The 15,820-nt window shown below is 34.9% G+C and overlaps 1 pseudogene across 1 annotated transcript; it reads right to left on the minus strand.

Annotated features, from left to right (window-relative positions):
• Positions 1-10,911: 10,911 nt before the first annotated feature.
• On the minus strand, positions 10,912-14,754 carry LOC149565339 (small ribosomal subunit protein eS28 pseudogene; annotated as a pseudogene). The gene is made up of 2 exons (XR_016362034.1): positions 14,595-14,754; positions 10,912-11,353 (listed from the first exon to the last, which is right to left on the minus strand). The product of XR_016362034.1 is annotated as a small ribosomal subunit protein eS28 pseudogene (transcript).
• Positions 14,755-15,820: the final 1,066 nt, after the last annotated feature.

Raw genomic sequence — 15,820 nt, forward strand, 5'->3', positions numbered from 1 at the left:
TTGTGCTCTTGTACTACTCTCAATTATTCAAGCTCCTCTAACTTCTAAAGCAATCCGAGAGAATTTTTTCTTAAAATTTGAAATAGTACCATGCATCATGCTTGATTTCAGCGATATGATTAGTTCTTTTCTGAGTAGGCATTAGATTAGTGTTACATAGAACATCTGACTTGAACAATATCATACAACTGGCACAACCTCTTCAAAAATTATCTATCTTGCACAAAATGTGCAGATGATATATATGATTCACAAACTTTGAAACTCGTATAAAATCATGATACGCTTCAATCACACAATATAAACCCAACATCATATGCTTTGGGTGAGGAAGATTGTGGACAATTCGAGATAAAACATCTTCAATGCTCTTGACGATGAGGTAGGTGTTAACAAAGCTTCCCTTTCTTCAGTACAAACCACATATAGATATAACATCTTTTGTGAGGAAGAGGCACCGACTTAGTAAATTGAATTGATTCCTTTCCCAAGCTTCTCACACTTTGACACTGACCGCCCCTAAAGAATGTTGGGTGCATATGTGAAGCCCCATAGTCACTCTTTCATTTCGCTCATTTTATTATTGTTTCCCTCCAATTGTTCTTTCTTCGTTTCCTTTGAGACTCTATAAATATGTTTTGGAGGTTGATTATTATGCATTTTGTATTCGAAGAGTTGAAGCAACAGCTATGATGTAAAGTTCAAATATTTACATTAATAGAGATCTTCCCTGCAGTGTGGACATAACCACAATTTGTGGTGAACCACGATAAAATTGTGTATTTGCATTTTATTTTCTTTTTCTTGTTCTGTTCATTTCCAGTTTGCACTTTCAGCGAACTTCACAATTGGTATCAGAGCTTGGCATAGGAGCTGCAATTGATTTTGGTGTTTGAAAATCCAAAGTCATGGAAGATTTGTGAGTGCAGAAATTCTCGGGATAGAATTTTAGTTTGTGGAAAGTTCAGATGTGTTTGTTGCTAGTCAAGCAAGACTTGGCAGTAGCAATTGATAGAAAAGCAAAGAAACTAGCTACAATGAAGGATGAAGAGTGGGATAAGACAGACAAGAAAGCAAAGGCAACCATTTTTCTTTCCTTATCACAGAATGTTTTGTTCAATGTTCACAATGAATCTTTGACCAAAGAAGTTTGGTATAAACTTCAAAGTATGTACGAAATGGCCTCAGCTACAAATAAAATATTTATTATGAAGAAGCTCTACAAGCTGAAAATGAAAGATGGGACTATGATGTCAAATCATATAAATGATTTGAACACTTTTCTATGCCAAGCAACCTTCGTTGGCTTGACACAAGATGATGAATCTAAAGCTATCATCTTGTTGTGTTCATTATCGAACAGCTAGGATCTTGTTGTTACAGCAATTAGTACTTCTAACACCTCAAAGAAGAAGTTGATCTATGATGAAGTTATGGCAACTCTACTTAGTGAGGATATGCGGAGAAGCAATAAGGAATCCTCACCCAATGAAGCCTTGACGGCGGTCAGCACTGAAAATAGAGGAAGAAGCCAAAAGAGAGGAAGGAACAATCATCATAGACAATCGAAATCAGCTAAGCACTCAAAGTCAAGGGAAAAGAAAGGAGGAGACTGTTGGTTTTGTGGCAAAAGTGGTCATGTAAAAAAGGATTGTAGAGGTTATAAGAGAGCACAAGAATGAGTGCGAGAAAGTCAAGCCAACAGTGTCCATGACAAAGATGATAGCATGCTGATTTTATCTACAACCAAAACCACTTCAACCTCATGGGTTTTGGATTTCAGCGCATCATTTCACACCACTTCATGTACGGAATGCTTCTTGAATTATCAAGAAGGTAAGTTTGGTGAAGTATACTTTGCTGATAATAAGGCATGTGAAATAATAGGAAAAGGAGATATTTTATTATCTTTGAAAAGAGACATTAAATGGCTATTAAAATATGTGTGTCATGTTCCAAAACTAAAGAGAAACCTTATTTCTGTAAGTCAACTATATGCACAAGGTATTCTCACCTCTCTAACCGATTCATGGAAAGTCACAAAAGGATCCATGTTAATTGCAAATGGAGACAAGATTGGGAGTTTGTATATTGTAGAAAATATTGGTGAAGTGGGGTTGCCATGTTAGTTGAATATAGCAATTCAAAATTGTGGCATCAAAGGCTCGATCACATGAGCAAAAAGGGTCTTGTTGTTATGCATAAAAGGGAGCAATTATCCAGGCTGAAATCAGTTGACTGACAATTTTGTGAACATTGCCTTTATGGAAAACAGAAGCGGGTTAGCTTCTTGAGGACCAAACATGAAAAGAAAGGTACTCCCTTGGGTCTTGTTTATTCTAACGTGTTCAGACCCACTAAGGAAAGCTCTATTGGAGGAGAAAACTTCTTTGTCACCTTCCTTGATGATTGCACAAGAAAGGTATGGATTTACATATTGCATAAGAAATCTTATGTTTTCAGCAAGTTTAAAATCTTTAAGGCTTTAGTTGAGAATCAGTCTGGCCACAAAATAAAGTGCTTGCAAATGGATAATGGCAGAGAGTTTTGTTCATTGGAGTTTGATTCATTTTGTATGGATAATGGCATCCATAGAACTAAGATTGTTCCATTCACCCCGCAAGAAAATGGAGCAACAGAGAGGATGAATAGAACAATCCTTGAGAAATCTTGTTGTATGCTTTCTAATGCCGACTTTGGCAAGGAGTTTTGGGTAGAAGCATGTAATACAACGATATATTTAATCAACCGAAGTCCCTCTTCTCGGTTGGACTTTGGCATACCTAAGGAAGAGTGGTTGGGAAAGAAAATCTCATATTCTCACATCCGGGTGTTTGGATACGAAGTTTATGTACATGTTCCGAAAGAGAAAAGACAAAAGCTTGATCCAAAATCACAAAAAGACATTTTTGTGGACTATGGTGAAGACCAGTTCGATTTCAAAATATGAGATGCAGTTGGGAAGAAAATCATCAGAAGTAGAGATGTCGTCTTCAATGAGAAGGTATTTCCAACATTACACAAGGAAGAAAATATGGTATGTGAATATGCCCCTTTCTCTATTTTTGATAATGCTGATAGAAATCAAAATATTGTTTCTCCAAATGTTATATCTCCCACCTCAGTCTTAGCCCCTACCCCTCTATCCTCTTCTATTAGTATGTGGGATCAAGATCATGAAAATGGTGAACAAAATTTAGATTATCACAATCGGAGTGATAACAACTCTTCCTCAAATCCAAATCAGAATAGAGAAGATAACTCTCTGTTTGAGTACAGAGACATTGGAAAACATAGTGATCAAGGCACACTCCCTGTCGATACGCATGGTCACATTCACAGGCACGTTACCTCCAAAGATACCTGCACTAGAAACATTGGCACAGTAGGTCAATGCACCAAAGACTATATCCAATTCAATGATAGTCTCAACCCTTGGCATTAAGAGAATGCAGAGCACTGCAAGCATGGTCGCATCTTTCATCATGTTGTGCATAAGATTATAGAACATCTCGTCAGACAACCTCATAAGGAGTTTATGATTGAAGACACTGAGATTGGCCATCAGATTGCTCACGCAAAGGATGTTCTATCCAATTACCGTCAATATGAGCCAAATCCACAAATCGCTGAAGGAACACCACCAAATCACTCTTGTCAGCAGCTAACTCATGGCTCCCCCCCTTCCTCCTATGATTCACAAAATATCATGAATGTGAGTAGACAGGATCTCACCCACGTTCGAGTCCAGCAGGATTTCTCAATCACGGACAAGGACATTCAAAAGAATGTTGACTCCCATGGTGACAAAACAGTTGTGCTACCTTAGGCCACCCTTCCCTCTTCACTCCACAAGTCTTTGATCAACCCGCAACACAAGCATGGCACTGGTTTTGAGATAGAGCATGGTTTTAGCAATAAATATAGACATGTCGATGTTGACTTGGAACTGCAGGGTCATGTTGCTTCACCTGTTCATACTCACATTCCTAGCATTGGAATGATAGCTACACAAAGTATAAATAAGGTTATAGCATCAAATAATCAATCCGCACTTGAACAAAATGATTTTCAGTGTAATAATGATTCTCATGTTCAAAAGAAGCATTACACCTCTTCAAAGGGCAGTGATTTTGAACTCCACACACCAAACTCTCAAGATTAACAAAAGGAACATTCTGATCATAATGATAACATTCAGGGGCTGAGAAAATCAACAAGACAGAGAAGGCTTCCTACTTGATTCTCTGATTACGAACTCTTATACTCTGAAGAAGCAGAGCCAGAACTTTTGGTTTCAGACCAAGTTGAACCAACAAGCTTCAAAGAAGCTAGTAAAGCATTGGATTCTCACAAATGGGAGGTAGCGATGCAGGAAGAGATGGATTCTCTGATGCAAAATAATACTTGGGATTTGGTTCCTTTGCTACCAAATTGGAAAGCACTCAAAAATTGATGGATTTATCGATTGAAAGATGAAGGTAAAAATCAAAAGCGGTATAAAGCCAGGCTGGTTGTTAAAGGTTTCGATCAGCAAAAGGGCATTGACTTCAATGAAATCTTCTCTCCCATGATCAAGATGACTACAATCCGGGCTATTCTTGGTTTAGTTTCTACTCATAATCTTGAACTTAAGTAGCTAGATGTCAAAACAACATTTCTCCATGGTGATCTGAATGAAGAAATCTACATGATGCAGCATGAGAGATTTATCAAATGTGTTAAAGAAAACTTATATTGCAGATTGAGGAAGAGCTTATATGGTCTCAAGCAAGCTCCGAGGCAGTAGTACCTCAAGTTTGATCAATTCATGACTGAACATAATTTCATTCGATGCGAATCTGATCCATGTGTCTACTACAAGAAGTTACCTAATGGTTCATTTATTCTTTTATTTCTCTATGTTGATGACATGCTTGTTACCAGCTCATCTATGAAGTTGATTTCAAAATTGAAAGCAAAGATGTCAGAAAGGTTTGACATGAAAGACTTAGGGGCAGCAAAACGAATACTTGGCATGGACATTATTCGTGATAGACACAAGAGGGAAATAAAGCTTTCTCAAGAACACTATGTTCTCAAGGTGCTAGAAAGATTTGGCATGGCGGATGCCAAACCGATCAACACTCCTCTCATTGATCATTTCATAGTCTTTAGCCATGTGTCCCAAGACACAAGATGACAAGACTGCATGAAGAACATCCCATATTCTTCAGCAGTGAGTAGTCTTATGTATGCAATGGTTTGCACTCATCCGAATATCGCTCAAGCAGTGGGGGTTATCAGCAGGTTCATGAGCAATCCGGATAAACAACATTGGGATGTTGTTAAGTGGATCTTAAGATATCTTAAGGGCACACCTAATTTTGTATTATGTTTTGGTGGCAAAGACACTTCACTCGAAGGTTATACTGATTCAGATATGGCTAGAAATTTAGACAAATAGAAGATCTACTACTAGTTATGTTTTTACATTCGCTAGAGCAGCGATCAATTGGGCATCGAAGTTGCAACAAGTAGTCTCACTTTCTACTACCGAGGCTGAATACATTGCTCTCACTGAAAGAGCAAAAGAGTTGATTTGGTTGAAACGTTTATTTGGTGATTTTGATTGTCCTAAACAAGGATCAGCCTTGTATTGTGATAGCAAAAGTGCCATTGACTTAGCCAAAAATGCAATGTTTCATAGCAGAACTAAGCATATTGAGGTTCGCTATCATTTCATTATAAGTAAACTTGAAGAGGGCAAACTTCAGGTCTCAAAGATTAACACCAAGGAGAATCCAATTGATGCATTAACTAAGGGTGTTCCACGAGATAAGTTTGAGTTCTGTCGAGCTTCTCTTGGTGTTGTAAAGAAATAACAATAGGGGAATTCATGGGAGACTCATACATTACAACTGTTGGACCTCAAGTGGGGGTTTGTTGGGTGTATATGAGAAGCCCAATAGTCACTCTTCTATTTTGCTCATTTTATTATTGTTTCCCTCCAATTGTTTGTCTCTTCATTTCCTTTGGGACTCTATAAATATGTTTTGGAGATTGATTATTATGCATTTCGTATTCAAAGCGCTAAAGCAACAACTGTGATGTAAAGTTCAAATATTTACAATAATATAGATCTTCCCTGCAATGTGGATGTAGCCACAATTTGTGTTGAACCGCGATAAAATCATGTGTTTGCGTTTTCTATTCTTTTGCTTGTTTTGTTCATTTCCAGTTTTCACTTTCAGCAAACTTCACAAAGAATGCAAAAAATAGATGATAATGAAAGGAAACGAATCCTAACACTCCTACTGCATGGAACAGAGCACTGAGTTGGAGAAATGTCAATCCGTGCCTCAAGATATTGAGAATAAGCAATAATATCAGCTAGCTAGTAGCGGTAAGGACTAAGACGATCATCATAAATTTATAACCCAATCAATCTCAGAAGAGAGTCAATCGCCATCATAATTGAAACACGATCAAACAAAACTAGCAAACAAACACATCTAAGCTGAAGGAATCTAAAGGAAAGAATGCTCGATAAAACTTCTAGGCAAAACCAAAAATTACGGTAGACACAAATTATTGTGTTAAACGATTTTGAATGCCCCAACCAATATGGCAGATTACAATAAACAAGAGCTTAATGAAATATAAGTGGCATAGCCCCTTTCTAGGTGCTCTAACTTCTCCATCCAATACCGAGCACATCCTAGATGAGCCTGAAACAACGAATATGAGCTCCCCGACCATACTTCATCAGAAAAATACAAACCATATGGCATGAGAAACAAAGTGACCACCAATAATAATAATAATGATTTTATGTTCCAAAACATCAAAGTAAACTGTTGGCACAAGCATTGGCTTTATTGTTGTTAATGAACCTCACTCTATTACAATGTTAATGTATCGACCAGAAAGATAGAGATAAACAATAATAAAAAAGTATAAATGTTACACAAAAGATTCAAAACATTTATTCAAGGAAAACCTTAAGATAAAAAACCAGCCACACCAGCAAATATATCTTTTATTGAGAAAAAAATGGTCATAGTACAAGGCTTTCCACTTGATTGATTTACAATATACCAAACAATTATATAAATAGATTGCCTATAACACTTTACATGCCTCTTTGCATGACATATGATACATGTGTTTTTGCATAATATTAACTTAAATATAATCACAAATATTCCTTTCAGCTGAAGATGACCATAACGATCATAACAAAAATAAAAACGATCTCCATCGCAACTACAAACTTCAACAATAGTAGTCATAAAAACTAGTCTTGTATCATCAAACACAACCATACACTTTTAAATTGCCCCTTCTATGGAGTAATACTTAATCACTACTTAAATTGCAATGCTAATTGACAAATAATACTGTAAATCTCTTGTATAGTGAATGATCCTTTGGTTGGCCAAACCTAGATCATTTTATAAGAATGACAATATGTCATCAATAAGAATGTTTTATTATCATCTTTCTTGATTTAACGGATTAACGGGGCCAGATAAGTTATAAAACATGACAGCAATTGGAAAGAGTGCCATATCTTATCCTTGGAAGGAAAAGAAAATGGGGATAAAATCAATCATTTTAATAGTAAATTATAAAAGCTGAGAACTAATGGGACGGGACTCCCCTTGGTTATGATCAGTAAGAACCATATATGTTCTGCATGCCATTGAGTCACCATTCTTAAGGTCATTGGACCACTATTGCCACATTGGACAGGAAGTCGGGGCAGATTGAATGTCAAGTAAACAGTGATAATGACAGCTCGAAGTATAGTGCTTGCATTAATAAAACCTTGGCCAAGGTGGTGTTATGCAATGGTATAGTAACTGTGAGTCATTTGAAGCAACAGTGCACATTTAGTTCAAAGTTTTTTCTCATAGGCATGGATGCCTATAGGATGTGACTCACTAAGATGGCTGGGAGTTCCAAATGCCAGGACTCATGACAATGATATACCAAATCCCACTTTTACACCTCTCATGTAGGGCTGGAACACTTCTACAAGGAAGTTTTACGAGTAAATTCGCTAATGATACTCCCTTTCATAGAAGGACATCATGAACAAATATCAGAAAAGGAACATAGCGCAGCAACTTGTTTGTTTCCTATAAAAATTGTGAGGATTTGTTTAAAATTTATTTGGCAAAAGAATTACATGTTACACTTTCTCAGTAGTATGAACTTCCACCATTATGTTTGAAACGCTAAATCTGTCCTCTGCATTTTACATTTGCAGAACAATAGAAACACGACAGGACACTGGAAAAACAGATTACATTCAACCCTTACATGGACTAAAAATTTCAATCCATTGTCTTCATTTTCTCGAAATTCATCTGTATGGCTCAAGATCATTTTAGGAGGATAGAGATAGCTTACAGGAGAAGCAAATCTAAGAACAAGATGAATGTTCCAAATTCAAAATGGCCTTCACGAGAACACTGAGAAGTCAGAGATACAAATGAGTTGCAGTGTCAGCAACAAGTGAAGACACATCAAGAGCATAGCACAGTGTCAAAAACAAGTGAAGACAAATCAAGAGCACACACAATCGTGACTTGAATCTTGATTTCCACACAACATTAGCAATAATTCAACCAGCAGCTGAAAACATAGATGAATGCAAACTGGTTTACAGTTCAAATGACCGATAGCTGGAACATTTTGTTTATAGGTCCAGTGCACATCAGACACATTATATCAGCTTAAATCAATATTTACAATGGATTTTTCAGTGGAAAAACATACCATTGAAAGTCTTCTAAAGTTAAACTTCAAAATAGCATTTGCCAACTTCAGGAAGACCACTGGGAAAAAGCAAACCCGATCTTTCAGAAGCAAAAGGTTACAACCAACTTTGCAGAATTACCACAGCAGCTGTTTCAATTATATTAAATTATTTTCATGCAATCAATTTCATAAAAGAAAAGAGTGTAAAAAGCATTTCAACTATTGAATCTAGGTTAAAATATGTAGTGGCACAGCAAATAAGTAAAATCCTTTACTCATCCGAGCTCAAAGGTTACAAACATTTTAGATTGAGTTTGTTGTTATCATATTAACTAATTGTGACATATCACTAGTTTAATCCTTAATATTATTGGAAGTAACTGATGGCTAACATTTTTAAGATATATTAAATACTCCAAAGCGACTTTTATTTTAACCTGATGCCAAAGTAAGATTTGATTAATAATATGTTACTTTCAAATTACATCTTATTTTACAATCCTAAATGTGTATTAACAATGATCTTACTCATAAGGGAGTACGCAGGTTAACAGTATCAGCATCAAACCAGTCTGATGCCAACTAAGATTTGATTTATAGTATGTTACTTTATATTGTTACTATCAATGAATGTAAGAAAAAAATTGTTTTTTCGAAGCCTTCAAGTAAAATTTAGATGCTATCATATTGGATGTAATATTTGCAGTTAACATGTAAGAGAAGGTATGGCCCTCTCAAAAGTCCGCTTTTACAGATAAGAGGCAAATGTAAGCACAAACATACAGGACAAGGCTAGACAGGGGATTTTCTTCCCCGTTCTTTCCCCAGTGCCTGCACTTCTACAGATAAGTTAAAATTTAAATAAAATATTGAGAGTAACCTTTTATTGATAAAAAAAAATCCTCTTAACATCAAAAGGAATCACATAACTGGCACACCAGTGTAGATAAGCCAATTTTATAATGTTTTTGCAAGCAGATAAAAAGAGCAAAAATGTGTGCCACTGCTAGTCCCCTTGCATATGACACTTGCCACGCTGTTTTGTTATGGTCAAACACATGCTGAAAGAAATTTTGCAAGTCCTTACACATAATGACAGTAGTCACCACTTTTATTAAGACAGAAAAATATAGCCTGCCCAGTTGTCAAATGCATGTTGCCAAAAATTGATGCTTTCTGTGATACATGCAAACAATTCAGAGGAGCAAATACTAATATCAAGTGGAACTTTTTAGATATCAATGAAACCATGCAAGAGCTTCCATAATGTTACATAAAATATTAATTTTCAAAGACAAGCTTCAAAATTTGCAGTTACAAATATCTGAACATCAATACGATAACCAGTCATCTTCATAATGGTCAAAAATCATGATTTTGAATCTCATTCAAACCTAGCTATGATGTACAAGGAAGACCATGTTGACAAAAGCATTCAAATGACAAGGTAAAAAGCACCTGTGATATCATTCAGATACCTAGATATCAGATGGCTCAAAATAAACATCTTAGCCGACCCAATTAAAGAGTATAGAAGTCTTATAAATCATTTTGGCAAGGTGCTCAATATTTTTGGTAGAGTAATTTATTTGATAATGTTATCTGGAATGAAAATTGTAATTTTCAATTTGAATTCTTGACCCACATTTCCCGAGTAGTAGCTCAGAAGAATCCATCTCTCATGAGAATGAATGGTAACACTCAGCACTCATTGCATCTGAGTGATACTCATGAGAGCAATGTATTATCAAGTTCAGAAAGATTAACAATGTGAACAATTTTTTAAAATTAGAAAAGTGTAATAAAGGCAATGGACTGATATCCAAAAACCAATAATATGGAACGGTATTATTAGAAGGATAGTTGTACAGGTATGTCAGGCCAAAAACACCTCAAAAGCACAAAACTTACTATTGCTGTAATCTGTATGCATATTTGATATGCAAATAATTAAGTTTGAAAACAAATAATAATAAATAGCCAGAAAAATTAAAGCCAAAAGAAATTTAAAGGTAAATGATTCATCGAGAGAATGCCGTGATCACAGATCAATGTATGCTTGATTCAAATCAATAAAGAGTAGCCAACAAATTATGACTACTGTCCAATTAAGTTTGAAAACAAATAATAATAAATAGCCAGAAAAATTAAAGCCAAAAATAATTTAAAGGTAAATGATTCATCAAGAGAACGCCGTGATCACAGATCAATGTATGCTTGATTCAAATCAATAAAGAGTAGCCAACAAATTATGACTACTGTCCAATATACCAAACCAGTACAAAACTTTGCAATAAACCCCGACAATACTCTGTTACCTCTCTTCAAGCCAAAAAAAAGGAAAAATAGTATTGCAAGCTAATCCATAGTCCAAATCCATGAATGCGAAAAAACAATGTCACCGTAATCTCCTTGCTTCTCTTTCAGATTCCAGCAGAGTAAGGACGTCACCTTCTCTGACAGGACCTTTCACATTTCGCATAATGAGACGATTCGGGTCATCCAGAAATTTCACTCGAACCTGTGTAACTTGACCTCTTGATCCAGTACGGCCAATGACCTTGACCACAACTGCCATCTTCACACCAGTATCCATGGTTTCCTGCTAGGATATACATGAGAAACAAATAAAATTAAGGGTATATCATTAAGAACAAGTGTAGGCCCATAAATTTCCAACAATCTGGAGACATGATACCTTTGAACAGGGCCTAGGAACTAACAACAAAGTGATATTAAGAAGGGCACATATATAACCAACTTCCACACTTATCAACCACTAAAATATTTGTATAAAATGAATTTACTAAACTTTAGCTGATCCTTGACAACTATCTTTTTTTTAACAACTTTGTCTGGACTATACAGCATTGAATTATCAACAAAATCAACATTTTGGATCATTCTACATGATCCAGCATTATTATTATAAGAATCTATTAAAAATTTGCATGAATAAGCACATACAAATATCAATGAAGGAGGTCAAGGATCAAACAGCTGACAATAAGAGGAAAAACATAAACAAAAACACAAAATAAAGGAATACAAAAGAATATAGAGAGAGAGAGAGAGAGAGAGAGAGAGAGAGAGAGAAAAGATATTGAACTGAAAAGTACAAATAAAAAAAAGAGCAAGAGATATGAAATATAAAACAATTATATATAATAGTAAAACTAAGTATAGCAAGGAAATATTAAATGTCAACGTGTCATGAGCTAGATTTAACTTGAGATGACTATATGAACAATTGATCTACTTAAAAGTGATCTATTTGACAGTGAAGACGACTAAATGGAATTAGTATTGATAAGATTACACTCAGGAAAGGATATCAGTTACCCTCATAGTTTGACAGTAGACCAAATAAAGTAAGATAAAGAAGATCAGTCATCAATGAACAGTTCATTCAAGTCTATCGCCACTCTAAAGAAGCACTTGACTACAATAAGCAAAATGCTAAATTGGATGATCAGTGATCACATATATATGTGCAATCTGATTAATAAATGTCAGCAATGGGCAAAGGTTGACAAATAACCATTAATTATAAAAGATGTGATGCGTATCGTGAAGAGATGCAATTTAAATAAGAAACTAATCTGCTCATGTTATGGAGAGATACAATTAGAAGTGACATGTTCCTTAAACATTCAAATGATACAACCCTTGGATCTTGCAAGATACATAAGGGAAATTGAATACACTCCCTCATCACCATCAGATGTCAACAAATTCTTATCTTATATTGTTTTGGATCACTGGTTACTTAGACAGCAGATCCAATACTGCTGGAAGAAATATCACAGTCTGTATGTACTTCATTCTCAGAGCACATTTGGAAAAGTATCATGAAAAATGATAAAAAAAATATAAATATGAGATACTGTATCTTAAGTACCAAATAGCACTCTGTAATCTGATTCATATTTACTATTAATTTATCAGTGATTTCAAATGACTATAATCAGATAATCAATTTACGTTATCTGAGTAGCAATAGCGTTAAATTCTTAATCTACTGTTAATGCTTAAACCATGTATGGATAAGTCTGGTTATCTGTATTTCTCTAATTCTTATGTAGGATAAAGAGTTTGTGAAGGAATAGTGTATTTTAAATACCAAACAAGCTATCTGGTAATCTGATCCGTAATTATTTATCAGTGATTTCATATGACTACAACCAGAGAAACAGTTCATATTATCTGAGTAAACAATAGTGCTCAATTCTTAATCTACTGTTAATGCTTTGGCCATGTATTGATAAGTCTGATCCTCTATTTTTCTCAAATGCTTATGTAGGTTAGGGCATTTGTGAAGGGAGAGACAGAGTAATTTGGTCACATGACAGAAGGGTCCCAAAATGGATAAGAATTTTGACGGAGCCTCCCTGTAGGCTAATTCTGTGCCCTTGCATAGTAATCCTACCATCCTCCATCAAAAATAGCAACAATGGGGAAAGCAGATTAGTGTGACCAGAACTATCCTGACAAATCAAGTAACAGCGTAATATGTTTGATCCTTGATCTTCATGACAAATGATGAAAATGTTGGTGAATTTTGTCTATTCCTGATCATATAATGAGTATGCATTATATTATAGGCATGGATTGTATGCATGTTCATTTGTTGAATTGATGAGATATCCAAATCCAAACTCTAACTTGTGCTAACTTTATGTTTAGTTTTAGAATGAGGTTATTACACAACATGTAGATAGATTTATGTAATAATTGCAACTCATTGATAAATATTGTCAAAATAAAATATAAAAATGTTCAATATAACATATATTCACAAGAATCTTATATATCTTAGAGGGAGTTCAAGATGGGGACTAAATAAAATTCAGATGATTCACTAAGCGATATACTCCCAAAAATGTCAAAGTAAATAGCTACAAAAAGAAAAGGTATGAACAACTATTGTCTACAAAAATGTTCCTCTGCAACTACTGTGAAGAATGTAAATATCCATAGAAATCTTAAAATACATATTGCCGTAAGATATAAATGTTTCATGGCATAATACTGCTGCTCCAACAAATTATAAGAGAACCATCTACATAGCATTCTAATTATTTTACATCAAAACTATTCAACTATTGCATTCACAGTAGCATCACAGTGTAACAAATATTAAAATCGATGAAAACGTCAAGCATTAAAAAACGGCTGCCCGTGCAATTGATTGCGTTGTAAATTATATAAAAACGTTACTAAGGGCATGACCATAAGAGATTCAGTTAAGTCTGTGTTCAAAATTGTGCTACTAATGGTTGACTTCAACTCTTGATTAAAGGTGTTTTCTGAAATCAACTTACCGATACATGCTGTAAAGATAAACCAAACAAATTGACGAGAGAATTACCCTTTAAGAGATATTCTGACTGATACAATCTGTGTCCAAATGTTTTTTTACAGAATTGACATATGCACTTGATTTACCCACCCATACAAAGTCCCCTAAGCACAGTACCTAGGGCATCATTGAAGAAAATTTAAGAAATCTAGAATAACAAGGACCACAGAAGAATATGCCTGTTTATAAAACTCGTTAGTCCATGGAAGGAGGCAGAAGGGATGCACAATAGAAATCAAGAATCTAACAGCCAGTTGCATAAGGATATCTGATGACCCCTTTACATATTTCGACACGAATGTTTTAGGATCTTGGGTATAATGAATATATAGAAATTGATCAAGAGGGAAAGCCATTCAGTGAAACAACGCAAGATTGGGGCTATGAACACACCGATTACGGTTTACCGTATAGCCTTTTGAACATCAAATTTGATAAATATATACAAATAACATTCTGAACCAGCGAAGAAAATGCTTACCAAATCGGGAGGCTTGATTAGAATTTTTTTTTTCACGTCTGACGGGGCTCGATCGAAACGCCAAAATATTGTAAGCTCGTGACGAAATGATAATTAAAAGTGAAACTGGGGAGCGTTCAGGCTTCCGAAACCCTAATCCATTTGACCCGTTTAAACGCTCATTTAGTGGAGAAAAGTAATTTTAGATTTAAAAACTATTGTAAATAATTTTAAATTATATTTATTTAAAAGATTTGAAAAGATGTATCTTGGATGTTATTATTGGATCTCTAGATTGTACTATACAAGTGTTTTTAGTATAGATTTGGAAATTAAAAAGGTCTTATAAACAGTGGGGGTAGGTTAAGGCTATAATTAATACTATAAATGGGTTGTGTTGTGACGTTTTCACATACGATCTCATGTAAATGGTGACCCCAAATACATTTGACGTGTTTAAACCCTAATCCATTTGACACGTTTAAACCCTCCTTTCTCATGTAGGGATTGGTCAAAAAATTTGATGCCATTTTACTCCACAAGTTTTATGGATTTCTTAAAAATAAAATTTAGTGGAGAAAAGGAATTTTAGATGAAAAACTATAATAAATAATTTTAAATTAGATTTATTTAAAATATTTCAAAATATGTATCTTGGATGTCAGTATTGGATCTCTAGATTGTAGTATACAAGTGTTTTTAGTAAAGATTTGGAAATTAAAAAGGTCTTTGACACGGTACTTGTCATAAATTTTTGGGATATAATACAAGAATTGGAAATGTCTAGGGAGTTTAGGGTTGTATAAACAGTAGGGTTAGGTTAAGGCTATAATTAATACTATAGATGGGTTGTGTTGTGACATTTTCACATATGGTCGAATGTAAATGGGACCCCCAAATTCATTTGTTTTAGGGATTTTAGTCTCCAATTGTGGATAGTTTGGGGATAGAGTTTTCAAGTGGACATCAAAGTTAATTAGGAAAATCATGATCATGACAATGTTTGAAAGCCATCAAAATTCTTAGAAGGTTCAAGAGACAAAAGTTGCATTTGATTTGAATTAATTTGGACAACTTTCTATTTTTAGAAGTTTGCTTTATTTGTTTCTTCTATTTTTTAGGAAGTTTTAGTTTTGGCATTGTTGTCAATCAGGATTGCACATATAGCAAGATGCAAATCTAGCTATCATATTGAAACAAAGAAACTCTCTCGGGTGGTGGGTTGTCCTAAAATGAGAGACAAATCT

This window comes from Cupressus sempervirens, chromosome 3 (genome assembly GCF_028749045.1).
Source record: "Cupressus sempervirens isolate cs-2001-9-10 chromosome 3, ASM2874904v1, whole genome shotgun sequence".
In the NCBI taxonomy this organism is placed as follows: domain Eukaryota; kingdom Viridiplantae; phylum Streptophyta; class Pinopsida; order Cupressales; family Cupressaceae; genus Cupressus; species Cupressus sempervirens.